Source organism: Pipistrellus kuhlii, unplaced genomic scaffold (genome assembly GCF_014108245.1).
Source record: "Pipistrellus kuhlii isolate mPipKuh1 unplaced genomic scaffold, mPipKuh1.p scaffold_m20_p_2, whole genome shotgun sequence".
In the NCBI taxonomy this organism is placed as follows: Eukaryota; Metazoa; Chordata; class Mammalia; order Chiroptera; family Vespertilionidae; genus Pipistrellus; species Pipistrellus kuhlii.
The window spans coordinates 179948213-179964797 of record NW_023425515.1 but is presented as its reverse complement, the minus strand read 5'-3'; the positions used below and the strand labels follow the sequence as shown (position 1 = coordinate 179964797).

Here is a 16585-nt window from a genome sequence, read left to right as displayed (position 1 = left end):
CTAAGGCCTTACATCTGCATGAAGTGGGAAAATAGGGGAGTCAATGTTTAGTATGTTGGCAGTCCTATATCAGTCCTGACTGAATGAATGAAACACGTGAGTCAGGATAAAGAGCAGCACATCATGGAAGTCGGGGGTAGAGGGTTGACGGGGCAGAAGATAGAATTAACCATTACATTTTAATCTGTGAGGAAGCCAAGGCCCTGAAGGAAAATGCTGCCCAAGTGTGCTAAGCATCTTTCTTAGAAAAGCAAAGGCTCCATCATTAAAACCTGTATAAAAGGTATAACATTCATCATAAAACCTGAAAACATAACTCCCAAGCAAGGAGAAAATAAGTTTTAAGCTCTGAGCAGTGTGTTCAGTGGTTAGAGTGTGGGCCCACACTCTAACCACTGAACACACTGCACAGAGCTTAAAACTCCTTAAGTGACTGGGTATTTAAAGATATTGGGATATGACAATGCTGATATAATTATGCTCCAATGGGGAAATACTTGTATTTGAGAGATTATATAATGAAATAATTACTAACAAAAATAAGTAGCCCTGGCAGGTTTGGCTCAGTGGATAAAGCGTTGGCCTGAAGACTGAAGGTCCCAGGTTTGATTCTGGTCAAGGGCACATACATCAGATGCAGGCTCCTCCCCAGCCCAGGCCCTGGTCCAGCTGCATACAGGAGGCAACCAAACACATCAATATTTCTGTCTCTCCCTCTCTCTTCTACTCTCTCTAAAAATCAATGGAAAAATATCCTTGGGGAGGATTAAAAATAATAATAATAAATAAATAAAAATTAAAAGGCATTCTAAAATTAATATGAGGAAACTAGAATAAAAATAAAAAAAGAAATTGGTTTGATTCCTGGTAGGGGACACACAGGAAGCAGCTGATCAGTGTTGTGCTCTTTCCCTCTCCCTTCCCCTTTCTCTAAGACCAGTAAGAGGGCAGGCTGGAGGGGGTCAAAGGGGGGGAAAAGGGGACATTTGCAATACTTCCAACAATAAAGATTTTTTTAAAAGAATAAAATAAATAAAAATATTTTAATGGAAAAAAAAACAGGTAAGACCATTTAAATAGACATTCTTCAAAGAAAAGAAGATATACAAATAGCCAACAAACACATGAAATGATGTTCAACATCATTAATCATTAGAGAAAAACAAATCAAGACATAAATTATCACTTAGAACCTACCAGGATGACTATAAAAAGACAATAAAAAATATTGGTGAGAATGTAGAAAAATTGGCTCATACACTGCTGGTGGAAATGGAAAATGGTGCAGCCACTTTGGAAATCTACAAGACATCAGTAACATATGCATACCTGAAGTGAGAGGCTGCATGATATAATAAAAATTAGACAGAATTTAAAAAAAAACAAAACCTCTTCCAAGGCTACTGAAAACAGAAAATAAATATGACTTAAGAAGACTAATCTCCCCCCCCTAAAATTAATTTTAGAAACAGAAATAAGAGTTCTGATACAGGGATTGATATTGAATTAAACACTTTCAGAAATTATCTAGGAAAAAAACTAGTGAAATGTTCTCAATTTGTAGATAACTCTACATCAATAGCTTGAAGTATGACGGTATAAAGTTGCATGTTGAGAATATGAAAAATAGCTCCCATGTAGACAAAAATAAGGTCATGCAAGTGGAAAAATAGTCCAAACTAAAATTATTGGGTGATGAGCTCTAAAGAAAAGCGTTTCCGAGTCCCTGGACTTATCCTGAACACAGCTACGAAAGGCACCAAAATGCTAGCTGCTGTCACAGAGCTCTGGAAACAGCACACTATCCTGCCCTCGTACAAACCAAAGTGTATCTGTACCTAGAATAGAACGTTCAGTTGTAGTCATCATAGCACCAAAAAAAAAAGGTAAAAGAGAGGAGATCTAGAAAGGTAACCAAAAAGACCAAAGGACAGAGGAACTTCTGCGTGCATAGGGGTTTTTTAAAAATAGAGATATAGATATATAAAGGACACTTGAATATGAAAGAGAGTATGAAATAGTAAAAAGAGACTGCACCAAATATTAGAACTTACTAGTATAAACCAGAACTCTAAAGTCTATTTTTTTAAAATTTTAAGCCCATGTTTTAGAATCATAAATGTCAAAGAGAGAGAGAGACAGAGACAGAGAGAGAATGGAGGGAGTTGGATTGGTTTTGAATTCTAGCCCGTGGGCACATTCCTGAATTTCTTTGAGCCTCACTTTTCTCATCCGTAAATAACAACTAATTTGAAGGATTGGTGTAGGGAGAGGCAAGGCACCTGGCACATGGTATTTACTTACTTCTCAGCAGCTATTGCTTTTATTAGGACCAATAAAAAATATGTTTACTCACCCTGGCCGGTAGCTCAGTGGTTAGAATCAGTCCTTGCACCAAAGGGTCTTGGGGTCAATTCCTAATCAAGGGCATGTACCTGGTCTGTGGGTTTAAACTCACCTCCTGCAAGAGGCAACCAGGCAATATGTGTCTCTCACAACAATGTTCCTCTCTCTCACTCCCCACCCACACCCTCTCTCTGACAGCAATGGAAAAAATATCCTCAGATGGGGATTAATATTGTCAGGTAAGTATTAACAAAACAAAAAAACGTAATAGTTTACTACCCAATTCAGTAAACAAAGTGCTAAAATTCATTACTCAGATGGAGAGTACAGAATATAAAAAATAATAATTCAGCCCCGGCCAGGTGGCTGGAAGAGCACTGTCCCAATATGCAAAGATTGTGGGTTCACTCTCCAGTCAGGGCTCATACAAGAAGCAACCAGTGGCTGGCAACTGTGTGACTCAGGGGTTGAGCATCAACCTATGAACCAAGAGGTCCCGGTCAGGGCACATCCCAGGTTGCGGGCTTGATCCCCACACCCCCAAGGCAGGGGGTGGGGAGAGCAGCTTGCAGAAGGTCTGACCAGGAATCAAACCAGTGACCCCTTGGTTCCTGGGTCAACACTCAATCACTGAGCCACATGGGCCGGCAGAGAAGCCAACATCTGAACCCAAATGGAGGGATCCAGAATCTACACTCATAACCACAGAACTGTATTGCCTCCTACTCTACAAGAAATGCTGGGTGTAGTACATATGAGAATGAGGTTAGTAATGAAGGAGTGTACGGCTGAGTATTCAAACATGCTGCCTGACAAGGTCCTACCAGCTACTTAGCTTTAGGGTGGCCACAGGCATGAACATTGAAATAACAAGAACTGATTAAAGAGGCTATGACAAGACTAATATAAGAAGGGAAGCCTAAAAATTCCTCAACTGTGGTCTCAGCTATGGTAAACAAAGTGCAGGGAAAGAAGAAAATATATCAAAATGCTAACTGGAGGGATTATGGGTGATTCTTATTCTCTGCTTCTTATTTTTTAATATGGCTTTTTTTCCCCCCCAAAGAGCATCATTTTCATAATTGAAAAAAGGCAGAAATAAAAATAAATCTGAGGAAACGTTCATTTTTTATTCACTTCTGGTCGTGTCATTCGTTGCAATGAGCGTGTAATTTTAAAGAGATTTTATAAACAAATATATCTAGGATATTAGGAAAAGGAAATAAATTACATGTGGTTATCAAAGCAAAAATAAAAATGGATGTGATATAAGAATAAGCAAATTAGAAGCGACCGTTTGTTGGAAAGAACTCTAGATATGTATCAAAGACTTAAGTTCATACTGATATACACATCAATGTGGAGGACTCTCAAAAACTTTTATGTTGAACAGAAGCATTCAGACAAAAAAAAGTGCATAGTGTGAGTTAATAATGGCAAAATTAATATGTGATAGAAATCAGAACACTGGCTGCTGTCTAAAAGACAGTGGGGACTGACCGGAAGGAGTGTGAGAAAACTTTGAAGGGGTATGAAAATGTTCTCGTTTGGGGTGTTGGCTACACTTGTTTACATTTGTCAAAACTCATAATGAATATACTTGAACTTCTATTCATTTCACTGTATGTAAATTTTACCTTTTAAAAGATCTCATTTAAAAAAAAGACAGGAGCCTGGCTGGTGTGGCTCAATGGTTGGGTGTCAAACTGAATTAGGAGATCACGGTTCAATTCCTAGTCAGGGCACATGCTTGAGTTGCTGGTTCGAGGTCACTGATGGATGATTCTCTCATCATTGATGTTTCTATCTCTTAGTCTCTCTCCCTCTCTCTGAAATCAATAAAAACATATCTTAAAATAAAAAATAAAAAAAAGATTTACTTGTCCTGCCTGTTTGGTTCAGTGGTTAGAATGTCCGCCCTCAGATCAAAGGGTTGCAGGTTCAATTCCCAGTCAAAAGCATGTACCTTGGTTGCAGGCTCAATCCTCCCCCCCACCCCCCACCCCCCACCATTGGGGCACCTGCAAAAGGCAAAAAATTGATGTGTCTCGCTCACATCAATGTTTTTCTCTCTCTCACCCTCCTCTCCATCCTTTCCACTCTCTCTAAAAGACTCAATGGAAAAAATATCCTCAGGTGAAGATTTAAAAAAAAAAGACAAGGTGCAATCTCAAATGCATTATTAATTGAGTGACTCTAAGGAAGTTACTTAGTAACCTTTTTGAGCCTGTTTATCTATAAAATGTAGCTACTAATATAACAGAATTTATCTCAAGTGCTGAGGACTGACTGTAATAGCATAGATCAAAGTGGAGCACTGTGCTTTACAAATTATCACCCAATGAATGTTGAAGGAACTTTAAAAATAAAGGAGAAAAATTAAAATAAAGAAGGGGGCAAAGTTGGTCTTATACTTCTCATAATTCCACAGATGCCTTTGTCATCAGAAATACTATTCTTTAAAGACTATCAGTATTCTTTTTTTTTTAATATTTTTTTATTGATTTTTCACAGAGAGGAAGAGAGAGGGATAGAGAGTAAGAAACATCGATGAGAGAGAATCATCCATCAGCTGCCTCCCACACCCCCCCCACTGGGGATGTGCCCGCAACCAAGGCACATGCCCTTGCCCGGAATCGAACCCGGGACCCTTCAGTCCGCAGGCCGACGCTCTATCCACTGAGCCAAACTGGTCCCGGCAAGACTATTAGTATTCTTACAAAGGGAAATTTACTTCCAGTTCTCAATTGTGAATAGAAGGGAACATCAATGGACATGACATAAGACTTTCTTTCACACAGTTACAATTTGTGAGAAAGTTTATAGACTGAGTACTTGCTAGAGCACATGTGTCAAACACAAGGCCCGCGGGCCAAATCCGTCCCGCCAGGCCTTGCAATGTGGCCCGCACCAAGCTGTCATCACTGCACTCCGCTGCGTTTCCATCACAATGACAGTTTATGACTGTTCAGTAAACCATTCGGCCCGCGATTTAGGCTGGATTTTAGATTTTGGCCCCTTCTCTAATTGAGTTCGACACCCCTATGCTAGAGCAATGGCATTATCAGGGGAGAAAAGGGTCTCAATTCTAAATGCTTGAGAGTAAAAGAATTGCTCTTGTTACTTTACTATATCAGTTACAACATTTAAATGCTGCCATCATTTATGTGTGTAAGTATGTATATACATACACATATGCATATACACACATATTCACTCAAATTAGAACCACTGCTTCTTTCCAAAATGTCTTCTATACTCACAAACTAAGAAACTTAATTCTGTTCAAGTGGAATTATTCTTATAACTAAGAGAGTATGTCTCAGACTTTTCAACATTTTGCCAAAAAAGAAAAACAGCTTGAAAAATAATATCACAGGCAATCAATTTCTTTATTAGTGTGTGGAAATCATGATGAAGATCAAAATTTTCTGGGATACTTCTTTATCTGAACATTATTTCTTCTGCAAGCATTCAACAATTCTTGTTTCTAATTCAATTTTTTGGTTTCTAAATTAAAAAGAGTGTTTCATATACATGAATGGAAACTATTCTGAGATACCATTCATAACTATACATTTGAATTCTCAAGAGTACCATTCATAACTTCTAAGGGAACAGGAAAAAAAAAACAACACTCATTCAACTTCACTTTAATGGTTACTAAGACATGAATGATTATAACACTATTTGTGGAGAGTTAGCCAAAGAAGAATGAAGTCCCCAAATGTTACTACTAAATTGTCATCGTTTTATGAATGCCCACAGGGACCAAGGATTGCAGCCTTGAATATCTACCTATCATAAAAAACAATGAGCTTAGGAAAGCATGCCTGTTGGGTGAACGTGTGGGTTGTTTTTGTGTTTGGTTGTTTTTAACTATGTTTTATTGATTTTTTTTTTAAGAAGGAGAGAGAGAAAGGGAAATACTGATGTGATAGAAAACATTGATCAGTTTCCACCTGTGGGTTCCTGACCGGGGAACCCACAACCTGGATACGTACCCTGAAAGGAATTGAACCTGGGACCTTTCGGTGCATGGGACAACTCAACCAACTCAGCCACACCAGCCGGGGCCTAAAGATGTTCTTTAGAGTTACAGAGTATCTATGCAGGGCCATCAAAAGATACATTTTAGCCATGAAACTCAAAAATTAGCAAAGGATCCTGACAAGTGCTGGCAAATTCTCTATAAAACCAATGCTAATTATTCTTTAGGTGTTCAACTTTTCAGCTATGAACTTTTCTGAAATTCTTTTATGCAAGTTAGTAATATCCTAGTAGTTCTTTACTCCATCTAATCAGTGGTAGAGACTGATTTTACATAGATCTGTTGGCATAAATAATTCGGCTATCTGCACTGCTCTAATATATTTAAATCAAATCAAATAAAATTTGAACAGAATAAAAATAATGGGGTTATTTTAAGGTTGTCACTTCCTGATTTCCCTCATTTTTCTTTCTTATCCAAAAGACTATATAACCAGAAAGAAAGAATATGAGTGTATGCATAAGGACATTTATACTCACTTCTCTCTATAACTATATATCACCCCTACCCATGATTTAGTAGTTCTACAGGCGGGCAATTTTGCCCTTCAGGAAACATTTGGCAATATCTGGAGACAGTTTTGGTTGTCACAAGTTGTAGGTACAGACCCAGAATGCTGCTGAACATGCTACAATGCCCTCCCACCATTACAGAAGCCCTCCACAATTATACAATTACCAGCCCAAAATGTCAATAATGTCAAGGTTGAGAAACTGTACCCCAATATTCAAGAAAGACCTACCTCTCAGAATCCTATCTAATAAGAGTAACATGCAAATTAACAGTCACACTATACCCACAAGCCACACCCACCAGCCAATCAGGAACAAGTATGCAAAATAACCCAAACAAGATGGCTGCAGCCACTGAGTGAGCAGGAGGCTTGGGTTTCCCCAGAAATGGAGGAAGCCAAGCTTTCTGCACACCCTAATGGGCCCAGGCCTCCACTCAAGGCTACAAAGTTTCAATTATAGAAGATAAATAAATCACAAAAATGGCTACGGCCACAGGGCGAGCAGGATTTGGCTCTGTTCAAGGCTACAAAGTTTCAATTTTAGAAGATAAATAAATCCCAGATACCAGGGCCTCCACTTGGGGGGGCGGGGGGCATGGCCGGCCTGCAAACCACCCCACAGTTCCCTTGCCCAGGCCACCCCACGCCCCAAGGGAACTCCCACCCTGATCCAGGACACCCTTCAGGGCAAACCAGCTGGCCCCCATCCATGTACCAGGCCTCTATCCTATCTAATAATCCTATCATTACTCCAACACACAAGATGGCTGCCCTCATGTGAACATAAGATGACTGCCTCAAGATGCCAGCAGGGCAGGGCAGTTGGGAGGGACCCGGTCTGCAAGGGAGGGCAGTTGTGGACGATCAGGCCAGCAGGGGAGGGCAGTTAGGGGTGACCAAGCCGGCAAAGGAGGGAAGTTGGGGGCGACCAGGCCTGCAGGGAAGGGCCATTGGGGGGGAGGGGGGGAAAGAGACCTAGGTCTACAGGGGAGAGCAATTGGGAGGGACCATACCTGCAGGGGAGGGCAGTTAGGGGTGACCAGGCCTGCAGGGAAGGGCTATTGGGGGGGAGGGGGAAAAAGAGACCTAGGCCTACAGGGGAGAGCAATTGGGAGGGACCATGCCTGCAGCAGAGGGCAGTTAGGGGTGACCAGGCCTGCAGAGGAAGGCAATTAGGGGCAAACAGACTGGCAGGGGAGCAGTTAGGCATCAATTAGGCTGGCAGGGGAGTGGTTAGGGGGTGACCAGGCTGGCAGGCAGAAGCGGTTAGGGGCAATCAGGAAGGCAGGCAGGCTGGCAAGCAGTTGGAAGCCAGCAGTCCTGGATTGTGAGACGGATGTCCGACTGCCCATTTAGGCCTGATCCTACTGGGATCGGGCCTAAACAGACAGTTGGAGGGGTCCCAGATTGGAGAGGGTGCAGGCTGGGCTGGGGGACCCTCCCCCGCTTTGTGCACGAATTTCATCCACAGGGCCTCTAGTAATAAAAATTTGCTGATCTGAACTAAAAAAAGACCATGAATTAGAAGAAAGAGAAGCCTACTAAAATGAAGAAAACGAAGGCCATAATTTAGCATCTATTGTATCTTTTATTGCATGTTGAACACCAATCATACAAGGGAAAGAGTTTTATAATTTGTCTGACAACAGATCTGATAATCTGATAAATGCTTTAAGGAAGGAGGAAACATACTAGGGAGTCACCCATTTTTTCCTGAAAACACTTCACGGAATAGATGGCATCTTAGCTCAGTTCTGAAGGATGAGTAAGAGACATCTTATTTCACAGCTCATATGCCTCTTTCCAGAGAGCCATTCATTTCTTCAGTCAACAAAAAGCTATAGAATACCAATTATGTTTATACACTTTATTATGTGTTGGAGACCCAGTCAAATTACAACTTTCCATATTTCTTCCCCTGGAATCACTGGTGTCTAGCAGTCCACCTCCCTCATCCAAAACCCCAACAATCTTATACTTCTACCTATTCCTCATTTGGCAATTGTCACTCAAATAGATCTTAGTAAGGCCACCACTCGAGAAGTAAACAAAACTTTGAAAAGCCTATTGACAAAGTAATCATGCCTAGGCCACAAAATCAGGGTGGTAATGCTGAGAGTAGCTAGCAATGAACTGACTATGGGTCTCCAGATCTGCCAACTGTTAAGTTGTGTATTGGTATTTTGGAGAGCTATTTTACTTGATAAAAAAAAAATAAAATAAAATAAAAAATCTGGGGCCTCTTTCACACTACCCACTTTATGCCAGTGAATTAATCAATATGTATATATTGAGCACCTATAATGTGCTTATCAGTGGTCCTCAATCCTGGTTGTGGATTGACACCAAAGCTCCCAGGCCAGATATGAGTTTGTTTTTTTTTAAATATTTTATTGATTTTTTACAAAGAGGAAGGGAGAAGGATAGAGTTAAAACATCAATGAAAGAGAAACATTGATCAGCTGCCTCCTGCACACTCTCTACTGGGGATTTGCCTGCAACCAAGGTACATGGCCTTGACCGGAATCAAACCTGGGACTCTTGAGTCCACAGGCGGAAGCTCCATCCACTGAGCCAAACCAGTTAGGGCCAGATATGAGTATTTTTATTTTTATTTTATTTTTTTAAAATATATTTTATTGAATTTTTACAGAGAGGAAGGGAGAGGGATAGAGAGCTAGAAACGTCGATGAGAGAGAAACATCGACCAGCTGCCTCTTGCACACTCCCTACCAGGGATGTGCCCGCAACCAATGTACATGCCCTTGACTGGAATCGAACCCGGGACCTTTCAGTCCGCAGACCGATGCTCTACCACTGAGCCAAACCGGCTTCGGCAGATATGAGTATTTTTAAATGGTAAATTCTGATGCAAAAAAAGTTTGGTTCTCTGGCCTTTAGGCATTACAGAATACAAAAGAAGTATAAGACAGAGTTCCTATATTGAAGAATAATCACAACAGTCTTGGTAGAAGATGTTAGTATACTAATTTGTAATCCTTTTACAATATTATCCGTGCTTATGAAATAGAAGAAACTGGAGTAATCTGGGTAAGAATTGCTCCTATTCCCTAATCCAACTGTACACCAACTCCTCCTGCAACTCTTGATAGACCTTTCCACATTCCTTCCACCTTCCAGACAGTGACAGTCTTGTTCTCGGGAACTGTGGAGACCCCCGAAGAGAAGAATAAGGATATGCGGAATCCTGAAGTTCGGAATCTCTCAAATTCATGCTGTCATAGAATTTCTTTTAGAAAGAAGTAATTCTTAACCTCCAACAATACCAGCCACCACAGTCTATAGTTAGCATGTCCAAGAAAAGTAAAGAGTAGACGGAGTTTTTGTAATATGCACTTAGAGGTCCTCGGCCATTTAAAGAAATCACCCAAATTCATAAGCCTAGTCAACTCACATTTTTCATATAGCATACACTTAAAATAAAAATATTCTAAATTAAACGTATTTTAGAAAACTCTTTTCCAAGATGTGCAAATTGTGGAGGCTTCATAAATTAAAAATAATTTTTTTCTCTTTTTTTAAATCCTCACAGAAGGCTGTGTTTTATTAATTTTAAATTATTTTTATTTTTTGAGAGAGAAAGATCGATGGGCTGCCCCCATATGCATTCCAACAAGGGATCGAACCCACAACCTAGGTATGTGTCCAGACCTGGAATCAGACCTGCAACCTTTCTGATGTACAGGACAATGCTCCAACCAACTGAGCCTCCAGCTAGGGCAAAAATAAAAATTTTGCCAGAAATACCATCCAGCAGTGATAACTTATACTAAAATATCTCCCGGAAGGGAACATCAGCTTTAAATTCCGCAAATGTGAAACTCATATCCTCACCTGATAAGTATTTCCTGAATTAAATGAAAAGGTGCAATTCTCTTAATTGCTATACAAAGAGGAGGATAAGACACTGTAAATTACTTTTTTAAAAAGAGGGTAGCCTTGCCCAATGTGGCTCCGTTGGTTGAGCGTAGTCCTAGGCACTGAAAGGTCAACAGTCAGATTCCCAGTTAAGACACATGTCCAGGTTTGGGGGTTTGATCCCCATAGGGGGCACCTGCGGAGAGGCAACCGATCAACATTTCTCTCTCACATGATGTTTCTCTCCCTCCCTCCCTCCCTCCCTCCCTCCCTCTCTCTCTCTCTCTCTCTCCATCAATTAAAACATTAGAAAGGGTGTGAGGCCCTGCTGGTTTGGCTCAGTGGATAGAGCATCGGCCTGTGGACTGAAGAGTCTCAGGTTCAATTCCAGTCCAGGACACATGCCTGGGTTGTGGACTCAGTCCCTAGTAGGGGGTGTGCTGGAGGCAGCCAATTGATGATTCTCTCTCATCATTGATGTTTTTGTCTCTCTCTACCTCTCCCTTCCTCTCTGAAGCCAATAAAAATATATTTAAAAAATTAAAATAAATAAAAAGGGGATGGGGGTAATGGAGTATTAGTCAAACATCTAAAACATGGACCACTGAGTGTATTAAAAGGTGAATTTTGGCCCTGGCTGGCATGGCTCCATCGTTAGAGCACTGGACCACGCACTGAAGGGTCTCGGGTTCGATTCCCCATTAAGGTTATGTACCTGGGTTGTAGGTTCAATCCTACAACCCAGGTACATAATCTGGTCTGGGTCGGGGTCTGTTCAGGAGGCAACCAATCAAAGTGTCTCTCTCATATCGATGCTTTTCTCTCTCTCTCCTCTGTCTCTTCTCCTCCCTCCCTTTTTTATACCTTCTCTGAAATGCAATGAGAAAAATATCCTAGGGTAAGGATTAACAAAAATAAATAAATAAATAAATATAATTTAAAGAAATGATTAAGGAGCATCAGAAGCAGATCCTCAAAAAAGGGGGGGGCAATTTTTAGTACTTAAGGAAAAATGCACACTGGCACATATTAATTAGAATAAAATTATTATATGAAAGAAACAAAAAAAGTCTCTTCTATGTAACACTGTTCTTAGAACCCATACTTTGAAATTAACTTGGTTTGCAACGTTTTTTCTTGTAATGGTTGTCATCATATAAATTTTATCCACAGAGGTTTACCATCCCTTAACTTCAATTCCAAAATGCAAAAACCAAGTTTTTCATTATTCATTTGGCAGCAAAACCTAATGTGAAATGACATGAGGCTATTTATAGTATTTATCTACCCCACTTGGTTCGAATATTCTGACATTTTACTACAGAAATAGTAAAGTGTTTGATTACAAGGTGCTGCCCCATACCTCTCTGGATGCTACATAACCACAGGATGTGTACCATATTCCATTTCTAAAATCCAAAAACTTCTAAATTCAGAAACACCTGCAGTCCGAGAAAATAAATTCTTTTAAGCCACAAGGTACTTTGGACTGGTATATTAATTAAAATTAAATATTATATGGAAAATATAACCAATACTGAGAATAAAGGTAGATGTTCACATGCAATAAATTCAGTCTTATAAGTAATTCACTGTACACAATCCTTTAAAATAAAGCACTAAAAAGATTTTTAACAAATGTCAAAACCCTAAAATACCATGTGTTTTTTAAGTAATGGTGACATTTGCATCACCCAATTCCTATATCAACTCCTCTTAGGTTAAAATGCACTACCGTATTTTTCAGACCATAAGACGCACCAGTTTTTAGAGAAGGGAAATGAAGAAAAAAAGATTCTGAAACAAATAGTGTCCTAAAATATTTTATGTGCATTAAAACCCAACATCACAGTCATAAACACATGTAATCAACCCTGTAAAGTAAACAGCAGCATTTAGAACCATTTTAGAGCCGGGCAAGCACACAGAGACCACACAGAGCCGGGCAAGTAAAAAAACTTTTTTTTTTAAATATATGTGTAGGCTATATTTGGACCATAAGACGCAGGGACTTTTCCCCCCCACTTCTGGGGGGGGGAAAGTGCGTCTTATGGTCCGAAAAATACGGTAATTTAAATCATAGTTATAACAGAACCAAGGACTGCAATTGGTTAATTCTTTTTAAATATATATATATATTTTATTGATTTTTTTTTACAGAGAGGAAGGGAGAGGGATAGAGAGCTAGAAACATCAATGAGAGAAACATCTACCAGCTGCCTCCTGCACACCCCTTACCAGGGATGTGCCCGCAACCAATGTACATGCCCTTGACCGGAATCGAACCCGGGACCCCTCAGTCTGCAGACCGATCCTAGTCTATCGGATAGATATCCACTGAGCCAAACTGGTTTCGGCTGGTTAATTCTTTGAGAAAGATAATCATCTACTGATAAGTAACATACACTTGTAATCAAACACTTTTTAAGTAACAAACCCAGTAAAGTGTTCTGATTTTTAAAATTTTTTATCTGTGTTTAAGATCTAAAATCATCTTATTCCAGATTATAATTTCTAAACGTTGAACAAATTACAATTGATTTTTTTCTGTAAAAGCAGAGTTGGACAGGGACAGTTCTTGCATATATTTGAACGGGGTGGGGGGGAAGTTTCACAGTCCTTTCCTTCCTTCCTCCTGCAGTTGCTGCCTTCTGTTTTAGAATTTCAAACAAAGAAATACATATTGGCTCCACTGCTAAGAAACGCCCTCTTTCTCTGCAACTTCCTCCTCCAATTTTCCTCCCTACCATTGACACCCGAGAACAATGCACATTGACAATCCTACCATTTTGATTAACCAAAAGCTCTGAGGTCTGGAAAAATGAAGGGCTGCCATTTATAGTACCCAGCCACCTCCCAAATCTAGGTCCACAATCTGCAATCAGCTAAAACTTTGATAACAGGGACCACAAAGAAAGAAACATGCGTAATCAGAGGAAGGCTATTGAACTATTTTTACTCATAGAATCCAAAGGCCTTTGAACTAACAAATGGGAACTTACTTCCATCCCAAGAGAACTTGGCCTTCACAGGGAGGAGGAAAAATGACCAGGCTGGCACCGCTCTGAGACAAGTGTGAAGCCTACCCACCGGTGGGTAGCTGGTGACCTTCCTTCTACAGGCCATCCCGCCAGGGTCCAAACTGAGCTCTCCCAGGTTCTAACACACTTCCAAGTGGCGTTTACCACTTAGATCATGGACTTTCCCAATCACTCACAGACTGAACAAAGGGGACATCAAGACCCAGCTTATTGATTATCTTCATGCCCGAAGGGTCTGGGTTCAGACCCCTCACCCCGTTTGTGACAAAGCTAACTTCTCTGAGATGGACAGAGATGTCCCTCATCTCTGCACCTTCCTGGGTGATCGTGAGCCAAGTTATTGAACTCCTTCACTTAGTTTTCCTGATGGGTACATTCTCAAGGGTAGCTGTAAACATGGAAGAATATATATGCCTCAAGGTCTGGCACACAGTAGGAGCGCCACGCATGTTCCCTCCTCCTCCTCATCCTGAATTCTTTGGGGCACACATTTCAAGCAGAGCCCCAAGAGGCTCCGAGGTTCCTTCTTCTTCTGATTCTATGGAGAACTAGGCAATATCTCCCATCTCAGAGGCTCTAGGATCCTGGAGGACCGAGATGTCACTCCATCACACTCCGGGGTCCATCCCACGTCTTCGTGGAAAACCCCTGTAGATCGCTATCCTGACTCTGCAGAGCGTCCTGCACACACACACACACACACACACTCACACACATACACACACACTCTCTCTCACACACACACACACTCACACACACATACACACTCACACACACACACACACTCCAACCGCCATTTGGCAACTTAGCAGGCCAGGGGTTTCACAAAGCTCCTCAATTCCTTCGTGGCCCAGAGGTGGAAACTGAGGCTCCCAAGATCTCAGACAACTTCTGGGACCCAGCTCATGTACCTACGACTGCAAAGTCTCCGCTTCAAACACCGGGACACTGAGGCCCGGGGAGGGAAGGGACTTGGCCAAGGTCACACGCGCGTTGGTGGCGGAGCCAGTGCAGGGCAGGGCAGGGCAGGGCACTTCCGAAACCTCCCGGGCTCGGTGCCCCCTAGTCCCACAGGGGATCTATCTCCAGGATCCCTCCGCTCTGGGGAGGAGCGTGGACAGGGAGACGCCGCCCCGCGCACACCGCTCCCCGGCCTCCGCGGGCCCGTGACAGGCGAGGCGCCCACTCCCGCAGGACCCGGCGCCGCTCGGGAGGGGCGGCCCGGCCCGGCCAGGCCCCTCCCGGCGGGGCCGCCCTTTGGGACTTGTTGCTCACCTGGCCTGGCGCAGTCGCCCTCAGCGACAGACGGGCCGGCCGGCCGCCCTTCTCCACCTCGGGTCTGTCCCCGCGGGCCGCCCGGGCGGCTGCCACACGGCCGGACCCCGCTCAGTGCGCTACGCCCCCAGCCGTGCTTCACTGGCCCGCGTCCGCCATTACGGGATTCCCCGCCCTGGGACGCGGCCACACCCCGCCAACGGTCCTGATTGGCTCCCGGCCCCACCCGCCTGGGGCTTCCTGGCCGCTCATTGGCCCGAGCGGAACGCCAGTTACAGAGCCACGCAAAAGACGTACTCCCGAGAGCAGTCCCGGGAGCTCCACCCGAGCTACTTCCGCAATCGGAGTAAACAGCGAGGGGCGAACCAAGTGACGGGGGGGTGGGGGTGACATTAAGTTAACTCCTAAATTCAAAGTAGGAAAATTCCACCTAAGAAAGTGTAAAAACACACAAAAAGTGTATTTAAAGACTAACTGTTGTTCTTAGTGGTGAAAAGAACCAGTATTTTTGGTGGGGCGGAGGGGCCAAGCTCATGAACTTGCTGTGGACACCCCTCAAATTGAGCATAGTTTTGTCTCTTCCCTCCCGGTCTCAGGTGGGGCAGAAAGTTGGGTGGAGAGAGTGAGTCACTGGCTCGGATCTCCACTACAGGATCCAATGGGGGGGGAAAGGCCCTGGGTCCTGGGACTGGGAGATGGTTCTGAAAGGCCGGGATCAGATGACCTGGACTCTAGTCCAGACCTCACCTAACTCTGAGACTTCAGACTACTTCCTGAATTTATCTGGGTCTCAGTTTGCCCTGAGAAATAGGAGCAACCCCGTGAGTGGGTATATGTGAACCTTGTTGATTATACAAGGCTTCAGCTGGATATCCATGTGTGACATTCGCAAGTTAGCAAAGATACCTCGTAGCACAACTCTGTAAGGCAGATAGTGTTCTTGTTTTGGAGAAGAGAAACTTTATGACTTATCCTGGGTCACCCAGGGAATTTGAATCAACCCTGGGACTCAAACCTTTATATATTTGAGTATAAAGGTTTGCTCTCCTTTATGTCTCCCTTGCAGGCCTGGTGTCCCCTGAGAAAGACTTCCCTCTCCCAAACCCTTAGCATTCCAGGGAGGGTCTTGAGGGTGCTGGGCCAGTTTCCCCTCTCTCTGGTCACCCAAGACTGGCACAAAGCCCCTTCCCCCAACCCCAAAGCTATTATCAATCACTGAGGTTTCAGGGGAAAAGGGATCCTCCTCTGGGTGTGCCTGGGCTGTTTCTGGTATCCTAAGAATCAGGAAGTGAGTAAGGGATGACAGGTTGGTCAGCAACCCAGACAGAATCTCAAAGGAGGTCACAAGCTCTGAGAGAGGCAGTGACGCCACTGTGGGCCCTCAGTGGGGCAGTATCCATGCCAGGACTTAAATCAGGGTCTCTGCACTCAGCATGGTTACTTCCAGAAAGGCTGCCTTGGCTGTAATTTCTAATTGTT

At 42.7% G+C, this 16585-nt stretch overlaps 1 protein-coding gene across 3 annotated transcripts in view; it reads right to left on the bottom strand.

Annotated features, from left to right (window-relative positions):
- The window catches only part of WASF2 (WASP family member 2), a 68600-nt gene extending 53325 nt beyond the window's left edge, over window positions 1-15275 (bottom strand). The window contains exon 1 of one of the 3 annotated variants that reach the window (XM_045584974.1): window positions 15107-15275. The gene's annotated coding sequence lies outside the window, so the exon portion shown is untranslated. The remainder of the gene's footprint in view (window positions 1-15106) is intronic. The other 2 variants (XM_036448362.2, XM_036448367.2) reach the window with 2 other exon arrangements.
- Between the last annotated feature and the right edge of the window lie 1310 nt (window positions 15276-16585).